Raw genomic sequence first — 18,553 nt, 5'->3', positions numbered from 1 at the left:
CATTAGTAGAATGGCAGAGGATAGGATAGTACGAATAGCACGAGATAAGTCACCAAATGGACGAAGAAGTATTGGCAGACCAAGAAAAAGGTGGTGCGATAACCTAAACAATTTAGGAGGATAATATTGAAGAAGAAACAGGCTTTAAAGCCTACATACAAGAAGGAAGAAGAAGAAGAAGACTTTATACAAGCTTTTGATAGTGTGAAAAGAGAAAAATGCTGGAAGACCTTCGTAATCTAGGTATACCAAAAAATATATCAGCCTCATAAAAATTAAGTTAAAGGGTTTAAAAGCTGCAGTTAGAGTAGATGGAGAACTGTCTCCCCTGTTTGACATCAACATGGGGGTGCGACAGGGAGACGCACTTTCAACCATTCTGTTCAACCTAGTTCTCGAGGCAATTATCAGTAAAACCAATATAACCATATAACAAATTACTGCATATGCAGACGATGTCGGTATTATTCAGTATTATTAGTAGAAGCAAGACACGATTAATGGAAACGTTCAAGGAAATTGATCCTGAAGCACAAAAAAGAGGGCTAAAATAAACGAAACAAAAACTAAGTGTACATGACCATCAAAAGAACACCTGACAATGAAAATAATATCGCAATAGACAACTAATCTATTGAACGTGTGGATGCCTTGACATATCTGGGCACAGAACTCAATCAGAAGAATTCCGTAAGTAGCGAAATTAGTGCACGTATTCCAGTGGGAATCGTACATACTATGTTAATAAAAGATTGATGACATCGAAATTAATAGGCAAAAGAACCAAAATGATATATCTACAGAACATTGATTAGACCCGTCAGGGCCGCCGCTAATGTGTTGGCCGCCCGTGTGCAACTTAATATTTGCTGCCCTTTTCCAATTTCAACACTTTCCAAAAATGTACATACTAGTATTTAAAGAAATGTGCAGAAGATTCATAACAATAATAATTTGAAAATAGATAAATACTTGAACATTTAGACTAATATCCATGATCCAACGTCCATTACATGTGTATCCTAATTTAAACGTCCATTTAAGGTGAAACAGTAGCGATCAACAGGTAGCGAAAACGCGTTCCAAGATTGCGGCTGTAATTTTGAATATTTTTTCGAGATATTTGGCACACGTATTCGTAATATAATAAAGAATGGCGGTACAGAGCCCAATTTGAAAAATATATTAATATGTGGAAATTACTCTGTAATTAAATACAATATTAAAAAAACGAGCTTGTACCGCCATTAAGAAGAACAAAAAAATACACTTTCTTCAAATAAACTTTTTTATCCGATGCCTAGATTTTGTGTCATTTTGGAACTACTAATGAAATAAAAAATTTTAGTAGTTCCAAAATGACACAAAATCTAGGCATCGGATAAAAAAGTTTATTTGAAGAAAGTGTATTTTTTTGTTCTTCTTAATGGCGGTACAGGCTCGTTTTTTTAATATTGTATTTAATTACAGAGTAATTTCCGCATATTAATATATTTTTCAAATTGGGCTCTGTACCGCCATTCTTTATTATATTACGAATACGTGTGCCAAATATCTCGAAAAAATATTCAAAATTACAGCCGCAATCTTGGAACGCGTTTTTGCTACCTGTTGATCGCTACTGTTTCCTCTTAATTAAAATAAACCCTGACTAGATAACATAAAACCATAAAAAATTAAAATGGACTTTTCGGGCTTTCATTTCAGAAAAATTGTTGACAATATTTAACAATGTTTTTGACAATGCTTTTTTTGTTTGTTTTCTGGTCTTGGTGTTGAACCTTTAGCCACGTAATTCCATATTATATTTATATCTAGCTCAGGGGAGTTATGTATAGTGTGTGTATTGAATAAATGTCTTGTTACTTTGAAAAGGTGACTTCATTGTCTTTTCAAAGAGACGCTAATTGTATCTGAACGTATGCAGTCCCTCCGGTGAGTACCAATTCCACAAGGATAGAAACTATTTTCACCTATTATTATTAATAAATGAAATGTCTGTCTATTCTCTTCTCCCTCTTTTTCTCTTCCTGTTCTATTTCTTTCTTCCTCTCTCTTGGTTTGTTGTTTCTCTCTTCCTTCCCTCTTTTCTCTCCTATCATCTCTTTTTTTTCAATTACTTTTGTTTGCGCTGGTTCTAGATCCGATTTATTCCTTTTCTTACACTTCTCGCCTCCAGTTTTTCTCCCCTCGCGTTTCGTCCCTTCCTTTTTCCCTCCCTCTTTTGTTTTTTCTTTCGCCCACGCTGCCCTCTCTTCCGCCTTTATTGTTTTTCTTTTTTTCTCCCATTTTTCTATCCACGAGTTGGGTCGTGCTGATCAGTTCAGTGGAGCAGTACGCCCTTGCCCCTCCAAGGCTGTTTTCCACTCGAGTTCGCCATCTCCCTTAAGCATCGCATGTAACCCACTATGTTACCCCTGGGCCATCACCCCTTCGGATGATGGTGTTACACCTTGAGGTTGGGGTGGCGGTATATTAGGATGATACATAGCCGTCATCCCTATGCATATCCGTTTGTTTTCAGTGGTTTCCTCCAATGGTTTCAGAGGTTTACTCTTCGGGTATAGGTTTGGGTATAGGGACGTGTATGATGGGTAGGGGTGGGTGTCGTATAATAGTTGGGAGTATTAACTAGCACACAGGGACAGGTTAGGAGCTTGGCTAGAGGAGAGCGGACAGCTGCTCCAATTTGTTGTCTTTTACAATGAGCAGGAGAAGCTGTGGAGGTATTGTACTTGAGCGGCCCGTATCCACAAAGGGATGAGAAAAATATCTAAAAGTTCGAAAGGCGCCAACCGTTTTGAATGAAAAAGTATTCCCGGAACTGCTTTATGAATATACTTGCAAAGGAGCAGTGCATAAAGTAAATAATATTTTCTGATATTTTTGTTTAGATTATGATGAAAAAAGAACTATAAATTATAAATGAAACACATTTTAGTACTATCAGGTAATAATAATAGTTTACAGAACTATCTGAATCATTACTACTTAATTATTTGAATTTATTTTCGTTTTAAAAAAAGTATTATCATCAGTGGCCTGCTTTTGACCGCCCCTATTGTTGGCCGCCCGTGTGCGATGCACACTTAGCACACATGGTAGCGGCGGCCCTGAGACCCGTAGTAAGCTATGGTTGTGAAACCTGGAGAACGACAAAAAAAGATGAAGTCTAACTTAGGATATTCAAGAGAAAGATACTGAGAAAAGTATATGGCCCGGTGCAAGTGGAACACGGCATATGGAGAATCAGGAGAAACTACTAGGTTAATGAACTGAATGAAGGGTATGATATTGTAAGATTTGTGAAAAGTCAAAGACTCTCATGGGTGGGATATGTTCAGCGACAAGAAGATACAAAAAATTATTACAGTGGAAGCCGGTAGGAAGGCGAGAAAAAGGAAGGTTCAGAATTAGATGGTTGGATGACGTGGAAGACGACCTGAAAAACATGAATATAAGACAATGGAGGAGAAGGGCACAAGAGAGATCTGAATGGAAGGACATAGCCAGACAGGCAAAGACCCATCCAGGGTTATGATGATAAAAGAAGAAGAAGAATGTGATTTATACAATTATTCTTCTTTCTTTGCCATATTAGGTCTCCCCAATGTTCGCAATTACATTGGCGGGTTGTTTCCTGTATTCAGCTAATCGGACTAGTTGTTCAGCATTTCTTGTTCATATCCAACCGCGAATGTTTTTGAACCATGGCATCTGCTTCCTTCCAATTCCTCTACGGTCCTCAGCTTTACCTTTTATGATAAGCTGAAGAATTTTTCTTATTTTAATAGTTTTCAGTAACTCACGAACGACATTTGCTCTATTTAGCACCGCTTTGTTGATCTGCATGGCTGTACAGGGTATTCGGAGCATTATGCCGGAGATACACATGCCTGTTACTAATACACTGGAATACCAGTGACTAGCAAGCAACAGCTACTGCCCCCAAACTGGCAAGTGCGTACGTTAACTGGCATGCTAGTTCCTGACATGCTAGCTACTCGCAGAGAATTTGATTTTTGTTACTAGTATCGTGATGTGAGATGCAAGGCGCATGCTTTGGGAATATCACTGGCATGTGTGAACGCGCCCTACCGCTACGGGCATGCCAGTAGCTAGCAGATATTTTTAAACTTTTTAATTTAAAAAATGTTTTGTTGGGGTGATGAAAAAACCATTAAATTCATTTTTATTTATAGAAAATTAGAGTGTCTTTGGAATAATTCATCTAAATCATTTCTATATAAAAATAAAATAGCCGGTGACAAGGCTTACACCAAAATTCAAGAGGAAATTTGTCGAATTCATTATTAAATTTCTAACAATAATTATCCAAAAATATTATTTGTTTAATTCATTCCGAATACCTTCCATGGATCGCCTTTTTTTTTGTTGGAAACTCAAAAACTTTTAATTACAAAACAAATACTTTAGTTTCACATGAAAACCACTCGATTGTTTACTAGCACTGGCATGTGTAAAAATCCTGCTTTTTCGCCTTGCCAGTAAAGGCATGCATACTCGCATGCTAATTACTCGCAAATGTGTTTTGTGAATGCCAGTGACTGACTTATGCCAGCTACTGGCATGCTAGCTATTTTGCTAATTTACAGGCATGTATGTAGCCGGCTTTAAGAGACGCTTATTGTATCCGAACGTCTGCGGCCCCTCAGGTGAGTATCATATCGTTCCCACAAGGTTTAGAATGAGATGGTTGGATGACGTGGAAGACGACCTGAAAACCATGAATATAAAACAATGGAGGAGAAGAGCCCAAGAGAGATCTGAATGGAAGGACATAGCCAGACAGGCAAAGACCCATCCAGGGTTATGATGCCAAAAGAAGAAGAATGTGATTGATCTAATTCTTCTTCTTTCTTTGCCTTATTAGGTCTCCCCAATGTTGGCAATTACATTGGCGGGTTGTTCTCTGTATTCAGCTAATCGGACTAGTTGTTCAGCATTGCGTGTTCATATCCGACCGCGAATGTTTTTGAGCCATGACATCTGCTTCCTTCCAATTCCTCTGCGGTCCTCAGCTTCACCTTTTATAATAAACTGAAGAATTTTTCTTATTTTAATAGTTTTCAGTAACTCACGAACGACATTTGCTCTATTTAGCACCGCTTTGTTGATCTGCATGGCTGTACAGGGTATTCGGAGCATTATGCCGGAGATACACATGCCTGTTACTAATACACTGGAATACCAGTGACTAGCAAGCACCAGCTACTGTCCCCAAACTGGCATGTGTGTACGTTTACTGGCATGCTAGTTCCTGGCATGCCAGCTACTCGCAGAGAATTTGATTTTTCTTGCTAGTAGCATGCTGTGAGATGCAAGGCGCATGCGTCGGGAATGTCACCAACATGTGTGAATTTGCCTACGGGAATGCCAGTAGCTAGCAGAGAATTGTCAATTTGAATTTGTTGTTTTGGCGATAAAAAGTAATCGTTGTCTTTTTAAACTTATTAATTTAAAAAATGTTTCGTTGGGGTGATCAAAAAACCATTAAATTTATTTCAATTTATAGAGAATTAGTGTGTCTTTGGAAATCATCCAAATCATCCCTATATAAAAATAAAATAGCCCGTGATAATTCGTACACCAAAATTCAAGAGGAAATGGGTGAAGGTTTTACTAAAAAGGAGATAAAGGGGAAAATAAAAAAATTGAGATCTACTTTTTTTGAGTTAGGAACTACATTAGGAACTAAATAAAATAAAGAAAATTAAAACTACAGGATCCGGGACGAAAGATATTATTTATAAAAGAGTTTAGTTTTATAATTTCCAATGAAAACCACTTAATTGTTTACTAGCACTGGCATGTGTAAAAATCTACCCTGCTTTTTCGCCTTGCCAGTAAAGGCATGCGAGCTACTGGCATGCTAATTACTCGCAAATGTGTTTTGTGCATGCCAGTCACTGGCTTATGCCAGCTACTGGCATGCTAGCTACTTTTCTAATTTACTGGCATGTATGTAGCCGGCTTTATACCGGAGATACACATGCCTCCCACATAACAATGATGTTCGCATCATGTTCTAAGCATATACTACCAACATTCGTCGGAGTATATTCTTTTTAGTATATGTGTAGTACAAGAATAGCATCTACCTTAAAAAACATTCTAAATTTCATGTTCTTTGCATATACTTCAGAGTATATTCTCGTACCGAATATACTAAGTATATTCGTGTACGTAGGATCTCGGAATATTCGTAAAAGTTTATTCTTAGAATATACCTTTATCGAATATTCTTAACACATACTTATAAGTACATTCTTAACACATACTTATAAGTAGATACTTTTAAAATATCTTAAAAATAATTTGTATGTATAGGAAGTATAATATTAGCCTTATAGATTATCAACTTCGTTATTTTTTAGAATACATAATTAATAAAATTTATGTATGTAGGTAGTATTGGACGAATTTCATTTCAAAATTGTTGTAGGGTAAAAAAGTTTAAACATTAATTGTATTAACGTTTACATAGATACTATTAAAAATTCGTTTTCATAATTGAAATGACTTTACCATTTCGAGTTTATCATGAATCATTAGTATTTTTACATCCTTGGAATTTGAATTTAGGTACATTCAATTCAATAAGCCATTTCGCAGAACCAAAACGTGCCAAACTGCACAACCAAAGCAACCAAAGGCTTTGGCGTTGCCAACCGTCGAGTAAGCTTTTTCCGTCAACTTACCTTAAAAATTCCCACTTTTATAAAAAAAAAACTTCCCTCCTGTTTACAAAATCTGAGAAGATATGTTGAATTATTTTCAAATATTTTGATTTTTTCTTAATATTTTACAATTTGGACTGGAACAATAATTCCCTTTTGAGTTAACTTTTTCCCTTTATCACCTTTTATGTTGAAAATTCCCGCAAAAAGGGAAATTTCTCTCCGTTTGGCAACACCGATTTTGTTATTCCACAATACATTCATAACCCCCCCCCTCCCCCATCATATTCTGACCATTTCTATTCTTACCTGAATGGATCAGGGGTAGGAAAAAACCGTAAAATATGAAAAAGAAAACAGGCATTATTTCATTATTTGTATCATCTATGGATCTCGATCTATGCAGTGTTAAGGATGAAGGCGAATGATGTAGTAGTAGGACTAGGACTAAAGAACATACAGAATCTGTTTATTTTGTTTGCGGTGCTTCAAAATACATATAATCTATTTTGATAACTCAATATTACTTAAATAGGTAAGTACATATAAGTATTATATAAATTTTAGTTACTTATTATGCATAGTTTAGTTTAGCTAAATATTATATAATGATTTATATAAATAACTAAAATTTATAAATATGTACTTACTTTTTAAGTAATATTGTAGAATGTAGGTACTAACTACATTCTCATTTGCAATTAAAATATGTAAATAGATATTTGGTAGAACCAGTAGAACCTAAGATGAGATTAGGTGATGCTGAAAACATACTTCTAAGCAATATAGCACTTGATAGCACTTTCTTAGAATATTCTTAAAAATATAATATTCTTCCCATACAAAGATGTGCGGTAGTACGTTCTTAGTATATAAATAGAAGGTTTATAGCACTTCCTTGGAATATTCTAAAAAGTACCTTCTTGGTATAAACTAAAAAGATGTGCGGTAGTATGTTCTAAGTATACACATAGAAGGTTTATAGCACGTCCTTGGAATGTTCTAAAAAGAACATTCTTGGTATATACTGAAAAGAAGTGCGGTAGTACATTCTAAGTATATACATAGAACGTTTAAGTACTGTAATGTAGTATATACTCAGTATCTGCTCTGCACATTCGCAATGGTAATTACGCACATTCTCAGTATATACTTTTTCTGAAAAGTATGTTCTATGAATCTACTAAGAACATGAAATTGTTATGTGGGCTCTTACTAACACAATGGCATACCAGATACCAGTAACTAGCAACCAACAGCTAGTTCCTGGCATGCTAGCTGCTCGCAAAGAATTTGATTTTTCTTGCTAGTAGCGTGATGTAAGATGCAAGGCGCATGCTTCGGGAATGTCACTGGCATGTGTGAACGCGCGCTACCGCTACGGGCATGCCAGTAGCTAGCAGATATTTTTAAACTTGTTAATTTAAAAAATGTTTTTTTGGGGTGATGAAAAAACCATCAAATTCATTTTTATTTATAAAAAATTAGAGTGTCTTTGGAATAATTAATCCAAATCATTTCTATATAAAATATAAAATACCCGGTGACAAAGCTTACACCAAAATTCAAGAGGAAAAGGGGCGTATTCATTATTAAATTTACAATAATTATTATCCGTGGCCATAAGCAAGATTTGCTTGTTTAATTCATTCCGAATACTTTCCATGGATCGCCTTTTTTTTTGTTGGAAACTAAAAAACTTTTAATTACAAAACAAATACTTTAGTTTTACATGAAAAACACTCGATTTGTTTAATAGCACTGGCATGTGTAAAAATCTACCCTGCTTTTTCGCCTTGCCAGTAAAGGCATGCATACTGGCATGCTAATTACTCGCAAATATGTTTTGTGCATGCCAGTGACTGACTTATGCCAGCTACTGGCATGCTAGATACTTTCCTAATTAGCCGGCTTTAAGAGACGCTTATTGTATCCGAACGTCTGCGGTCCCTCAGGTGAGTATCTACCGTTCCCACAAGGATACAAAATATTTCTGTTTATCAAATTTGTAATAACGAAAAATTTCCTACCCAGCTGGGATTCGAACTCATAACCCTTGGGTTTAAAGGTAGGCTCTCTTACCACTGAGCCGCAGAGGGAGGCATAATAAATTTTGCCTTAAAAGCATTAGACCCATTTCTCTTCCGGTCGTGCTTACGCAATACAATAACGATTGAAGTCGTTTGAGACTGTCTCATAAAAGAACAGTGTCGTCAGCGTATCTAAGGTTATTGATCCACCATTGATTTTCACTTCAATGTCTTTATCTTGCAAAGCGTGGATCCCTCTCTGGACCTCATTTTTGTTTACGGACTCATGAAGAAAAGTTTAGCTCAAATGGTAAGGAAAATGATTCAATTTTGCTGTAATGTGTGATAGCTCTTAGTCGACGAGTTATGGTATGAAGTGTAATTGAAGTGTTTATTTGAAAAACAACACTTGTCCAAAAATTAAAATTTTGGCAAATCAAGAAAAACTTTAGACATCTGTTGTTTTTCTAATACAGTATGCGGCGAAATAAACTGTACTGAAATGAATATTTAAATGTTTATGATTATTTATATGTATCGTATACATGATATAGCCTTGCAAACATTATTCTCGACGACGCACGTTCCCGATAAAACAGATGCTAAAGATGCCATCTGGCGAGTGGCGGATCTACGGGGAGGGAAAATGAGGAAGTTTCCGCCCTAAAAAAGTCCAAAATTAAAGAAAAAAAATTGTTCAAATATTAGCTAACATGAAACCGAAAACAGAACGGCAAATTCAACTCAATAAACACGCTAGTTAGGAAAATTAAGGGAACTTAATGCCTATAAGTTATTATTTATGTATTTTATGTAATCTGAGTTAATCTTTGTAATGTTTTTTGGTTGGTTTTTCATTGGAAATTCCCCCTAGGCAAATTTCCCTACCCAAGTCAAATTTCTGGATCCGCTACTGCCTCTAGCACGAAAAAATCTTTAATTCTAGTCCGCATTTCCGAAATGGCGGACGGTGGATCTGTTTGACTCCTTCAGCATTCCCCATATGTACGCATCTAGTGGCGTTAGTTCTGGTGAGTGGCAACACCCAAAATGATCACCCAGTGTTCAGAGACTCCCTGGCAGTGTGACAGGTCTCGTCCTGCTGAAACCATTGTTGAACATGATCATGACATTTAGTTACGTTACAACGACGTTCGGAAACCATTCAGTACGTTTCGGCGCATGACACATATGAATTGGAGTCATACGAATTTCAGTACTGTTTATTTTGCCGCATACTGTACTATCCAAAAATGTTCTATGTAGTTTACTCCGGACAACTGAGATTTTTACACAACTGAATGTGTCTGATGGAGAAAGAAACTACTATTCTATGAAAATACATAAAGTAGAATTTGCGAAAAATGGACATGTGTTGTTTTTCAAATAAACGCTTCAATTACACATGGTAATAATGGGTCTATAAAATTGTATTGTGTGCTCATATTTTTATAAGGTATATAAGATTACCTTGTTCAGAAGCTGTTTTCATTGAATAACTCAGATTTGCACTGCAATCCCAGCAAAGAGACCGACGTGTTAATTATGTGAATTTTGGGTACATTTGTCACCAATATACGTAAATTGCTTACGTGAATTTCACGTGAAAATTTGGTTGGAATGTCACATTGAAAATACGTCTTTAAATTACGTGAATAACTCGTCTTCAATAGACGTGTTATTTACCTTAAATAGCAATAAAATGTTTCGGGAAATTCACGTAGCAAATACGTGTTGATTAACGTATCTTTTAGGGAATGTATATATTAGTATTCACGTGAAAGATACGTCCTCGGTTCACGTAAATAATTCGACCTTAATTAACTTATGAATCACGTAATTATTATCCTCATATGATATAAATAAAACAAGCATAATATAAAGTATTAACAATGTATTTATTTAGTAGAATTTAGAGACTTTAAAACATTTGTCTTGTAAAATTATTATACAAGATAATGAACTAAAAATGGTACCGACCTAAAGACACATTAAAAAATTTGACAACACAAACACAAAACACAACACAGGTCACTTTTTATTTCTAGGAGGACACTTCGACACTTTTTTGTTTTTTCTAATTGCATCATCGGCGGCACTTCAACCCTCGAGCAGTGAGGTAAACGTTAATACGAAAGACATTATTATAAATAAACCCGCCTAAAATAAAACTAAGGAAATAAAGCTCTTCACGTTTCACTTTCACTTTTTGTTGTGAGAAATGTGAGAAGCTGATATTAGAGGTTATGATCATCGATTTTAAAAATCGATTATTTTTAAATTACAGTTAAACTATTCTACTTACTTTAAATTAGTATTACGTATTTTCTTTTTGTTTTTAAATTTCTTCTACTATTAACTAATTGGTCTTACTAAAAATCTATTTCAATACCAGAATAATATAAAAAATAATCCTATCGAAACGTATCTTCTTCTTCTTCTTCAGCCTGTGTTCGTCCACTGCTGGACATAGGCCTCTTTCATTTGCTTCCATCGATTTCTACTCTTGGCAATTCTCATCCACTGTTTGCCCGCGACTTGTTTGATATCATCTCCCCACCTCTTCTGCGGTCTGCCTACTAATCGCCTGTTCTCTCTTGGTCTCCAGTTTGTTAGTCTCTATGTCCATTTTTCGGGATTATCTCGGGCAACATGTCCGACCTATTGCCACGTATCTATTATTCGATAAACGTATAAATTAATATAATAAATATAAACGTATCTATTATTCGATAAATCGATTAATTTAGTTTTCGAACCAACTATGTTAATCACGTACCGCGGTCACGTGATAGTATTTAAAGGAGGAGAAAGGCTTGGTAGTACTACGTCATCACCGCGCGCGATTTGAAAATTAGACTCAACATCATTTTAGCTCCTGTGATATTTTTAAAGAAAGAAATAGCAAAAATAGCGTCAAATCAAGGTTGGATTGAAATAGTTATGCTAAATGATTTTAAAAGCGAAATCATAAACTTTTTGTTTAAATATTGGTATTATTTACATTACTTTTACGTGAAATACATCTAATTTTTCGACGTCCATAAAATACAGTGAGTACAATTCAAGCGATACGTATTTAACCAACACCGTTGTAAAATTTTGTTTTCCAAAATATTTCTCAAAATTTAACCAAAGGAAGTTATTTCTGTTTCGTGATTATTACGTGAAATAAACGTACCTTTGCGATGTAACCTACATTCACACCTATTATAAAAAACATGTACTATATTCGTCATTATGATTTTATATTATTCTAATGTCAAAACATGTATAAAGGAAGCACTAATATATAGGTGAATCATTTGGCACTGAAATACGTTTTTTTCCGTCATAAATCACCGAGTTACGTATTCGTTGAAATTTGCCGTAAATTTAACGTAATCATCACGTAACTGGGCTCAAACCTGTTTGCTGGGATACTGCAGTACAATAATGTACATCGCGAAAATAATTGCTTTATTAACCTTTCATTTATTTGATAGGTAACCATTGTAAATAACCAATTTTCGAATCGTAAGTTCTATATCATCATCATCATCATCATCATCATCATCATCATCAACAGCAGCTATTCCATCCATCTTCGGATGTAAGGCCTCCCTTAAGTGTGTCCATTCATTTCTGTTTGCTGTTTCTTGCCTCCATTCGTGGCCAGTTATTGGTTTGATGTCATTAGTCCATCTTGTTTGAGGTCTGTCTTTACTTCTTTTGCTTGCCCTTGGTCGCCATTCAAGAATTCGCTTCGTCTTGGTACTGGGGGTTGTTACCCCCGATGATGAGGTTGATTAAGTTGAAAACACTATTTATCAGACATATATTTATTTGGAACACTAAATACGCCAGTAACTAGTTGGTGGACAAAGTCTGTAATTTAACCCTGTCGATATCTGAGTAATGAATCCCCTTCTTTACTTTCTCAGTATCTATAAATAAATCGTAATTGTTTTGTTATGATTGACGACACCCGAATGTGATCGTGAATTACTAATAATATTAGAATCGCTGACTTTGGAGTTTTCAAAACGACTGGCCTACATTGCAACATCAATGTCACCTATTTATGTAATGTAAACAATGCATGAAAACAATTAAGTCTTTTAAAAATTAAATCGATATGGATTACTCTTATTTTTTGATGGTAATATAAATCCTGTACAAACGGTTGTCTTCCATTCTTCCTATGGATCCTGCTCAGTTCCATTTTAACATGGCAATCTTCTGGATCACGTCTGTTACTTTTGATAGTCTTCTTATATCTTCATTGAATTTGCGATCACTGAGCTTAATTTTAAGCATTCTCCGTTCCTTAGCTCTCTGAGTCACTTGAAATTTGTGGACTATACTGTTGTTAAAAGCCCATATTGTTCAATATGTCACAACCGGCAATACGTACTGATCAGAGGTTTTTGCCTTTAAAGTATTTAATAAAGTTTGATTTAAATACTGTTTGTAATCGACCACATGCTGTATGTTGCCCATGCTAAAGAATATATTATGTTCCATTTAAATTAGCCTTTAGGTTAACCTTTGATAGTTCGATTTGTTTGTCCCTAAGTATATAATATACGACTCAACGTTTTCAATATTATTATTGTCCGGAGTTATATTCTCAGTTATATTACAGAAGAGATTCGTTGGTTAGATATTTAGTTTTTGCTAGATTTATTTTTAATCCTATTTCTTTTAATTTGATGTTTAAGTCTAATAGCATTTACTGCAATTCTTCTCTGTCTTTTGCTATTAGAGTAACATCCTAATCCGTCTTTGTAGTTTTATCTTTTCTGTCTTCCTTCTGTTTTTATTTGCTATCTTTCATTGTCATATATACATAGAGCGTGTCTACTTAAGTTGGAAACATAGAAAACTTTTTTATTATTAATTTTACGAAAAAAAGTTATTCTTCATAAAAAGTTCTGCATGCTCTAAAACCTAAGATTCAATCATCAGATATCAAATTTTATCAATATTATATGAGGTATACAAAAAAAATATGAATTTCGTTCAAGGGTAAAGTAAACCTTTATTTCTCTGAATATCAAAAATTCTTATTATGAAAAGTTGTTTGGAATTAAAAACTAAGACCAAATATGCAATAACATGCTTCTAATTAAAAAAAATTTTTACAAATTTTTCTCAAATTTATGAATACCCAGCATTGTTTTTATTTGTTACAAATATGATAACTCTTTTATTATTCATTTTACGAAAAACAGTTGTTCTTCATAAAAAGCTCATCATGGTCTAAAATACAACCATGATATATCAACTTTTATTAATTTTATACGAGGTGTGTCAAAAAATATGAATTTCGCTCATGAGTATAGTACCTTTATATTTCACAATATTTCAATTCTTCTTCTTTAAGTACCGTGCCCAAATTTTTAGGCGTAGGTAGCTTCCATAACAATTTGCCGATATCGTTCTCGATCTTTTGCGGCATGTAACAATTGATCTGCTGATAAGCCAGTCCATTGACAAAGGTTTCGGAGCCATGAATATTTCTTTCGACCAATTCCTCTTTTTCCGTCGATCTTTCCATTGAGTATTAACTGCAGCATCCTGTATCTGCTACCTCTCATTATATGCCCCAGATATTCAAGTTTTCTCTTTTTTATCATCTTCATTAAGTCACCTTCGCCTTGACCTACTCTGTTTAAGACTTCTATGTTTGAAATGCGTTGAATATTGAATATTTCAATTAGAAGGATGTAATTGCATATTGAAACAGTATTATAAACAGTATATTTAATTATAAACAACTTTTTGTAATAACAATTTTCAATATTGTGAAAAAGAAAGGTACTTTACTCCTGAGCGAAATTCATATTTTTTTACATACCTCGTATAAAATTATTAAAATGTGATATCTGATGATTGATGAATATCTTTTTGTAGAGACCTTTTTTCGTACAGACCTTTTTTCGTAAAAGTAATAATTAAAGAGTTATCATATGGATAATAAATAAAAACGAAGTTAAATTTGAGAAAAATTTGGAGAATATTTTTTTTTAATTAAAAGCATGTAATTGCATATTTGATCTTAGTTTGTAATTCCAAACAACTTTTCATAATAAGAATTTTCGATATTGAGAGAAATAAAGGTACTTTACTCTTGAATGAAATTCACATTTTTTGACATACCTCGTATAATATTAATAAAATTTGATATGTGATGATTGAATCATAGGTTCTAGAGTATGCAGAACTTTTTATGAAAAATAACTTTTTTTCGTATAATTAATAATAATAAAGTTTCCCATATGTTTCCAACTTAAGTAGACACGCTGTATATACTTAATGATTTTTGTACATCAGCCATGAACTATATTGTTGCTTAATAGGTCTGGATCCCGCGTATGAAAAAAAAGTTGATTAATAGCAAGCTGAAAATTTGTTAATAGCTTAAGGGTGTCTAGTCGGATAAACTTTGATATATGGGAACACTGGAACAGGGGCAGTTTTAATTGTGGAACAGGTTAAAAATTTGGACCGGTCAGACCACGAAAACGGCACATTTATTTTGTCCGACAGAATAGACTTAAACTCTCCGAACAGAGATTAAACTCTCATGCAAAAATCAGACTGCTCTTTATCACCTGTCATAATTCCTGTCATTTGATATATTCTACATGTTCCACTCATTAAAACGCCCATTTGGTGATAAATAGCAGTCTGATTTTTGCATGAGAGTTTAATTTCTGTTCGGAGAGTTTAAGTCTGTTCTGTCGGACAAAATAAATGTGCCGTTTTCGTGGTCTGACCGTTCCAAATTTTTAACCTGTTCCACAATTAAAACTGCCCCTGTTCCATTGTTCCCATATATCAAAGTTTATCCGACTAGACACCCTTAAGCTATTAACAAATTTTCAGCTTGCTATTAATCAACTTTTTTTTCATACGCGGGATCCAGACCTATAAAGCATTAAGGATTGCCCAAAATATTGAGTCAAAAGCCTTCCTGTAATCTACCATAACTATACAGAGTGTTATATTGTATTCGTTCTATATAGTAGTTTCTTCTTATTAAAATTGTTTGACAATTTTTTGGATAGCTATTTATTATGTTTACCGATCCATATTGTCCTATGATCGTTTTAAATCAAACAGCTTCATTATTTTCTTAATACTGAAGTGATGTACTCAGGAGACAAAAAACTTTTGAGTTAGTTTAAAAATGTATTTGCTACTTACAAAAATATTACAAAATTTTGGAAATATATGGCACGTGTTTGGTGTATACCGTTCAGCACAAGATTCGATTCACTGTACAAAATATATCAATTTTAACTTAACCTAGTAAAAATATTTTTATATGGCACTCAGATTCACATTTTATAATACATATAGGCACATTATAGAAGGCAAGAGTAACATTGACGCAGCAGTATTTTTTAAGGTACTCTCTTCAAAGTGTCATACAGACATGAGATTCACAAGAATTCAACTTACAGCCTATAGCCTAGTTGAACATAATAGTGTAATGTGAAATTGTACATTTTTTAAGATCAAAATATTTTTCTAGTCTCAATAATTATGGTTCAATATGGGATTAAAGAGGATATACCTTAATCAACAACCTAATATATACACAACCAACCTTTATAGAATCATCATGTATTTCAAACCAATATTAAATTTATTTTTGACAATTTATTGTCGTTGCGAAGAATAAAGATTTTTATTGAAAAATAGCAAACTTTTAAAACAATCCGATAATACATTTGTATACATTAGAGATTATTGCCTAGAAGGACTATAAAACAGAAGATTGTCACGGGTTCCCAGGCAGCACAAGATTGATAGTCTAAATTGATGTCTTCAACATTAAAACTGGAACATTCGAAATTGGCAAAATTTGGTATTTTCAGACGAACGCAGAAGTTTTGTAAAATCAGATAGCCGACCAATTCTTGTACGTGGAGGGCGAGGAAAACCAGAAAGAACGTTAACTACCAGATATGTTCACTGTTTCGAACAAGAGAACTTTTACTTTAGAATAAATTCTTTATCTTGTTCTACTCCTTAATTTGCCAGGTTTCGAAGTAAATACCAATCAAATTAGGTTAGCTGCAACTAATTAATCGAAATGTAAATCAAATACCTATCGTTCTTTTTACAAATGTTCCAACTTTTTTATTACTTTTTCTCTGACACTGACAATTCTCAATTTTTATATAAATAGCTTAATATGAGAGACTTAATACTAACTTTCTTTTACAAACAGTAGATAGCGACTGAAAAACTACCTGACGACTTATTCACTAACGAATTTTCTAATTTGTTGATTGTCCAGAATAATAGCTTAAACATACTGAAACATTCACAGATACAAAGGCATTATGATCGGTAAAAAACTCATTCAATTTTCATCCAACCAACTATAACAACTCGCAGGTATGTTGATATGATTTTATAACCTATAGTTAGGTTCTGGAGAGGAGCAATAAGAAAATTGTATTTTCGTGCATGATAATGCACCTCCATTATACCAGCAGAGTGACTGCAGACTTTCTTCAAATATAATATATCACTGTTCTAGAGTGGTCTGATTTCTCACCCGACCTTAGTCCTATAGAACATTTATGGAATATGCTTAAAAGAAAAATTAGAGCTCGCCGGGATAATCGACAAAACACCGCACGGCTAGTACAAGCTGCTCTTAAAGAATGGAACAACCCAGGAACAACCTATCACAACAAAATAATGACAATTTGATCAGGAGCATGCTCACGTAAATTGAAGCTTGCATAAGAATCAGGGGTGGTAAAATTGACTACTAAAAAACGTAAATAAATAATAACAATTTAAATATTAGTTGTTTTGCATTGAAATTTTTATGCTTGAAATAATAAGAAGCATCAGATGATTCCATATAGGTAAGTTTGGTTGTGAGTATCTTTCTATACAAAGACCTTCATAAAAGAATTAAAACCTATTAAATTGAAAAGTAGAAAAAGAGGTTACAAGGATTTTACTTTATTTATAATTCAACGTTTTCACATTTTTTCAAAATGGGTGAAATCAATAAAGATCTAATAGGATGTAATAGATGGGTATGAAATGATCAATGTTGCTATATAGTAAATTCGGGAAATGGGAGTTTGAATAAAATTAAACCATATTTATGACCTTGCTTTTATATACTTAAAAAAGATAAAATAAACTAATTGTATAAGAATTTTAATGAAATTCGTTATTTCCTTAATTAAATATATAGACCAGGAAGGATCTGTTTTTAGGTGGATGTGAGAGGTGGCATTCGGATTTTTGCGGATAAAGTTAGGTGATAACTTCGTTAATAATAATTGACTTATGCTCCTTCTCAAATATGCCCGGAACATTAATAAAAAAATAGCATATTTAATAATTTCAAAAAATTTCGTTTTTTTCTACTTTCTTTGCTTATTTTAAAACGATTCATTTTGGAACAAAGTCGTATAGGAATAAAACAAAGATAATTAAATTTTATATCAGATACAATTGGTTAAAAATGTCTTAATTTAACACCCTTGCTGCAAAATAGCAATAAATATAAAATAAGGGGGCAAGACAAGCCTGTCTTTATTCAATGTTTTTCCATCACTTAGGTTACACTTGGAACCTTCCCACTTCGCTTAGAAAATTTTTGTAATGTGCTAAAACCGTCCACCAAATTTCATTAAAATTGACTTACTAGATTTTGCATAATAATTTTGCAATCTAAACTTTTTTTAAAAAATTAAAATTTTTTAAAATCTTGCACAACAAAAACTAGAACATACAAAGATTTGTCAATTTTTTTAAATATAAAGAAGCACTAGACCTATCTAATGCATTTTA

The sequence above is a fragment of the Diabrotica virgifera genome, chromosome 2 (assembly GCF_917563875.1).
Source record: "Diabrotica virgifera virgifera chromosome 2, PGI_DIABVI_V3a".
Taxonomy (NCBI): Eukaryota; Metazoa; Arthropoda; class Insecta; order Coleoptera; family Chrysomelidae; genus Diabrotica; species Diabrotica virgifera.
The sequence above is the reverse complement of the archived record's forward strand: the minus strand, read 5'-3'. Positions refer to the sequence as shown.